Source organism: Gavialis gangeticus, unplaced genomic scaffold, assembly GCF_001723915.1.
Source record: "Gavialis gangeticus isolate Ggan-Ray unplaced genomic scaffold, GavGan_comp1, whole genome shotgun sequence".
In the NCBI taxonomy this organism is placed as follows: domain Eukaryota; kingdom Metazoa; phylum Chordata; order Crocodylia; family Gavialidae; genus Gavialis; species Gavialis gangeticus.
This window is the reverse complement of record NW_017728994.1, coordinates 44,471,490-44,477,193: the sequence shown is the minus strand read 5'-3', so window position 1 is coordinate 44,477,193 and position 5,704 is coordinate 44,471,490. Positions and strand designations below refer to the sequence as shown.

The window sequence follows — 5,704 nt, the reverse complement described above, 5'->3', positions numbered from 1 at the left end:
ATTCTGGGAATCTGACTCCAGTTCCTAACACAGCTGTTCATTGATCAGTTCTATACTGTGCTGCTGCAGTACCAACTGTAGTGTATATGTCCATGTACTGCTATAAATATTGAAAGGGTTTAAAACAAGAAATATGTATATTTCCAAGATTGGTGTTAAATTGGAAATGTAGGGACAGATTTCTAATACAGTTTAGCAATCCTTCATTGTTTTTAATAGGAGCTTCTGGCATGAAGATTGGTCTGAAGAACATTCCAAAATTCACAAGAAGTTGTTTAACTATAAATGACACTATACCAATGATGAAACAAACAATATATCTGAAACAGAACATGAAGAAATAAGCAGAACTTACAGCTTTATGTCTCTACTAACTCCTCACTATGAAATCTGTTTAGTGTGCTAAATGTGCTTCTAAGCATGTAAACTGTCCTCAAATCTGATTTTTCCATGAAATTTTGGGAAAAGAGGTAAAGGTGTAAGTATTTGGGTAGCAATAAGTTCTGTTCCACACTTACACATCTGTACAAAAAGTATAGTGAACATGCCCGTGGATCTTTTTAATTTATTTGAAAAAGGGAGCTTGTAAACCAGTCACCCCCATATAAGACTATTTTGTTTGTCTGGTTCTCCAGACTCCATTTTGAAATGACTCCCAAAAGGCATAGTCCAGGTGTTCCCAGGAGAGAAGTTCTTCAATTCTTTTAATCCCTGTAAATACTACAGATGAATAATTCTACTCATGTCCTTGGTTGTAAAGCCTCTTCCAATCTCCCTGATAAACACTTGTGACTTGCAGACAGTCAGAAACCTGAGGCTGAATTGATTCAGTCTTTGCAGGTTAGTCAAAGCTGCAAAGATTGAACCAATAAGCAAATGAACAGACATTCACTTGTGATTCAGGAAATGCAGCCACATGCCTGTATTGGCTCAATCCAGAAGCTGGGGAGTGCTACAGCATGGCTCTCAGGCACATAGCCAGCATGGGCTATGTGTTCACTTCCTTTTCCTGCTGCCCCCAAGGTCTCTGGTACTTGCAGTTCACAATCATAGCAGCAGGATTCTGCAGGGTTGCTCATCACTTCCTCTTCCTGCTTCCAGTTGCCTCTGGGATTTGTAGTCCACAATCACAGCCAGCACTAAGTAAGCCAGCAGGGTAGGGCAGCACTGTTCATAGGGAAAGGTGAATTTAAGCCCTCTCTCTGGCCCCAGACCCCAGCTGGTGTTCTCCTGGGGTGGGGGTAGGGGGTGAGTTAGCCAGTGAGCCAGCCCTCACTGCTCCCGGTAGGGAGCAGAGGAGCAGGGCCAGCTCTGCTCCCTGGAGCAGACAGCATTCTGCGGGACTCTGATTTAACTTGAACCAAGAAGTCTGATATCACATTCAACCAGGTTTATTTTAAACCAGTTTCAGTCATTTTGAAACTGGTTTATGTGCACTGAACTTCTATTCTGTTACACGTTTAAACCAGTTTCTGATCACTTAAACTGGTTTATGAGTAACTTCTGTCCCTAACCACAGAGTTAATTGAAAGGCTTTCTGTGTAATTAAATCTTCCTCTGTCATTATCAATAGAATCAAACCAATATTTTAAAATATTTTTATCTGGAAACACCTTTCATATCTAGGTGATGCTAACAAGAATTTATCCAATTACCGTTCTTGCCCCTGGGTCCTAAACTGTTCACGTAAATTGGAAGACCAGCTTTGGGGAACTACTTGTTGAAGTGTACAAAATGATGCAATACATCATGTAGCAGTAGTGAGGGTATAGTATGCTATTTTCCCACCTAAATAAAAAAATCTAAACAATTATACAAGGCTGTCTGAAAAGTTTGTTATGGGGTGCACCGATAGAGATTTTGGAGGCCGATACCGAGAGCCAATTTTTACTGCCCAGCCCAACCTGCCCCGCACAGATCCAGGGGCACATGCCCTTTCCTGTGCCCTCCTGGGTGAGTGGCAGGAGCAGCAGTGGGAGCCACCAGATGAAAAGATGAGCTGCTGAACGAGCCGCTCCTGGATCAGTGCTGTGTAGCAGTGGGAGTTGCTGCCCTCCACCCTGCACCCTTCAGATGAGCTGCAGCTCTGTCCTATGCCTACCCCACCTCAGCTGGGCAGTGCCTACCCCAGCCCCAGCACCACTCTTCCCTCACTGTGGTGGATGTTGATCTGGCACCCTACGCCCCTCCCCCCGCTTCCACCACAACAGACTTACCAGCTGCATGCAGCTCTCCATGCTGCCAGGCTCTGCTCCTTGCTGCCTGCATGCTGCACTGTGGCTGCATGCAGGCATGAGCATTTATCGGCCAAATAATTGGCCAGATGAGGCCGATTTCTGATATAGTCAATTTTCTTTATATCAGTGCTGATCCAATAATGGACTGATGTATTGGTGCACCTCTAGTTTGTTACTATGTAACCAGACCAAAACCCCATTTCAGGCTAATTTAACAGGTTGAATGGGTTCTTTTTGTAGCTATTTATTTACATTAATTCTCATATTCCTTCAAGATTACATTGAACTAGTAGGTGGGCAAGAAGATGGATTCCCTTTCTGAAGTTTTAGATTTTAAGTCCATTAATACATAACTTTTATGTTTTATTCTTTGGTAAAGTGGAAAATTAACATTTTAAGATAAGATAATCTATGTATAAGAATGGGTTGACATATGTAATAACTTCTCTCACTTTTGGCCAAAGTCTGCCTTCACACAAGTAATGGGGGAATTGTGTGCAAGCATACCAAGCTCAGAACATGTAGGCTGAATTTCCTACTTTTTATGTGGCTCACCGCTCACTTTCTAAACAATGTAAGACAACTAAGTTTTAGTAAAACCTTTTAAAATTAATGCCAAATTAGTTGTATTCTTCAAAGTCTATCTGAATTACTATTCCCAAATGAATACAGCAGAACAAGCAAAAGAATCAGAGATGCATTTCCATTTACAATAGCATTTCCATATTTCAGTAATTCATACATTACAGTTCTCAGATTTAACCATATGCCTACTTACTACCTTAATGGATTTCTTAATTCAGTATAAAAATGCCAACTTCCCTACATTATTAAATAAAGTGAATTCATATACTCTTGTGAAATACAGGCATACAATCTTCATATAATGTTCCAGAATGTATACTTCTATTTTTAATGAATACCTGAGGAAGAGGCTGAATTTTGATCTAAAGGTATTTGTAGCAGGGCTGGTGCTGAGCAATGGTGTAGTGCTCCCTTGTAATTGTGTGACTTGTGCCTCTTCCGGCCTCTTGGGCCTTGCCCTCCAGCTTTCTTCCCACACCTTGATATTGTTGGGTTTTTTGTTTTTTGTTTTTTAAAAAAAAGGTTGGGAGGCTACCCTAGGCCCAAAGGTAATCCAATCCATGGCTGAGTTACTTTCTGTCCAATCTGTTAGGGCCCTACTTGCCTCTATTGCTGCTTCTGGGCAGTGGGTGCCTTACAGACTGTGTTTGTGGCCTCTGACCACCCCTGTAACCACATCCATGCCTTGCAGATATTACAGGTTATCATCTTAACAGAGCACTTTCACGCAACCCAATACCTCAAAGCCCTTGTGGGAGCTTCAGCTGAGTCCCTTGCTCAAGGCCCACTTGTCTGGGGACCTTGGGTTCTGGGTACCAGTCCTGGCTTCCTTTCTGAGCCCTGGCCCCTCTCTCACTCTTGCCCTTCATGGGCTCTTTCTTTTTTTCTTACTCTTGCTCATCTAAAGCTCCCATCTCTCTTGCCTACTCTCCCTGGGGTTCCGTCTCCAGCTCTCACTCTTTTGGGGCTCCAGCTCTGGCCCTCCCAGCCTCAAGCCATTTCTATATTGTGCTGCCTGGCTCAGGGTCTGGGCCTTCTAAGCTTCAACCAGCCTGTCTTCTGCCCAGCCCTGGCAGGGGCCAAAACCTCCTGTGCTCCTGTGCCTTGGGCCCTTCTGAAACTTGCATCCCCTGCCCCCTGGCAGGGCTCAAACTTTGTGTGCCCCTCAAGGCACCCTAATGGGTACCTTGCAGCCACCCCGCATAGTCACTCTGTGTCCACCATTTAAATTTAGAACTTAAATGCAACCTAGTCCTGGCTAAACAAGCATTTGGAATGAAAAAAAACAAGCTATGGCTTTAAACAAAACCTTATCTCACCCTGGTAAACACCAGAGCCTTCCTCCTGCTGAGTTCTCACCACCCTGCTCAAGGTGTCCCAGCTCCTGCAAGGCTTCTCGAGTGGCCGCTTTCCTGTCATGGCAGCCCTGTCTCCTAGGCATTCCCCTCTTCTATTCCTGGGGTGCCATCTTATTTGAGTCAGGAGAGTAAGAGGCTCACACAAGTGTATGCCCTTAGGGCTAATGAGCCACTTGATCTTCCATGCTGCTGCTTAGGTCTATGGTCCCACAGCCCTTATCTCAGTTGCTTGTTTACTTACACAGCAGACTAGTCAGATGTATTTCTCCCTTTTTAGTAACTGGAACTCCCTGTCAGGGTCCCTGTTACAATATTGTGTAAGTAATGTTAGAACTTTGTCAATAAAAGTATTATTAAGATACAGAAAAACAGTTCTGATAACAGGCTTAAAATTATTTTGGATTACCTTTGGGCCTAGGGTAGCCTCCCAACCTTTTTTTTTAAAAAAATTATAAATATTTTTTGCATATTTTATCTCTTTTTTTTTTCCTGTATGCTTAGGGTATAGGGATAGTGGTAACCTTGGGACACAGGGCAGCAGAGAAATGTGAAAGCATGACTAAGTGTTGGAGAAAAAGTTGGTTGGGTGCACATTTCCTTCTTCTCCTCCCTTTCCTTCACTGAAAGTTTGTTCATTTGCTGTTACTCTGAACTGGGAATGCAAACTGAAGTTGCATGCTGGAGTACAGTGTTGCCAAGTCCACTTATAATCAGTGGAATTGGGCTTGTTTTTTCTAAAAGTCACTTTAATTTTTTTGAGAGTTGTGGGTTAATAAGTATCCCCACTCCCCTTTCTTTGAAATGGGTTGGGCTTGTTTTTAAAGGCAGTGCCACTTTTATTTTTGTAAGACTTGGCAACACTGCTGGAATAGGAGTTAGCCATTTATAGAAGGGGTGGGGCATGTCTAAGGAAACCCAGCCTGCACTGAACTGCCCTGTGGAAATGCAGAGAGTTCCCAGTGGGTGCACAGTTTAAAGAAACCTCAGGCTTCTTTCAGCTACCACATTCTTCAGGCCCCTCAGAGTCTCTATGGAACTAGCAGACCCCTGGAGGGCTGCTCCATCTGTCTGGTCACAATCCTGATGGACAGCTATGAAGATGGCATAGACATGCCAGTCCTGGAAAAGATGCCTAATGAATGCAATGTAGTTCCCAGGAGCCTAAATGCATGCACCTGTGGCCCAGAGTTGTGAACCAGCTATAAATTAACACAGCCATCTGCAGCCATCAGCAGGGAGAAGGGTTTCCCATGCTAGGCATCTCAGTCTGTTTCAGTAGTCATGATAGTATTCAAACTCTTCTTAGTCACCACTGAGTCATTGATCTCTTCTCTCTGTGACTCCTTAAGGATCCATTTGCTCAGTATTTTTAGTCCTCTTGGTGCCCTGTACACTCATTGTGCATGCAAAAACATTCTGATTTTTTTAAATGTTGGTTTTAAACTAAAACTATTTTTTCATGTTGAAATGTCCTTCCATGTTGTTATATAAATATAATAATGCCTGAAATCAAAGGCAACAATG

At 43.1% G+C, this 5,704-nt stretch overlaps 1 protein-coding gene and 1 long non-coding RNA gene across 2 annotated transcripts in view; one reads left to right on the top strand and one right to left on the bottom strand.

Moving 5' to 3' along the window:
* ADGRA1 (adhesion G protein-coupled receptor A1) overlaps nt 1–5,704 on the top strand; it is an 841,033-nt gene that overhangs the window by 241,457 nt on the left and 593,872 nt on the right. The window lies entirely within an intron of this gene.
* The window catches only part of LOC109287525, a 19,893-nt gene that overhangs the window by 6,692 nt on the left and 7,497 nt on the right, over nt 1–5,704 (bottom strand). Inside the window, exon 2 of the long non-coding RNA XR_002094885.1 lies at nt 3,871–3,878. This is a non-coding gene — a long non-coding RNA (uncharacterized LOC109287525). The remainder of the gene's footprint in view (nt 1–3,870; nt 3,879–5,704) is intronic.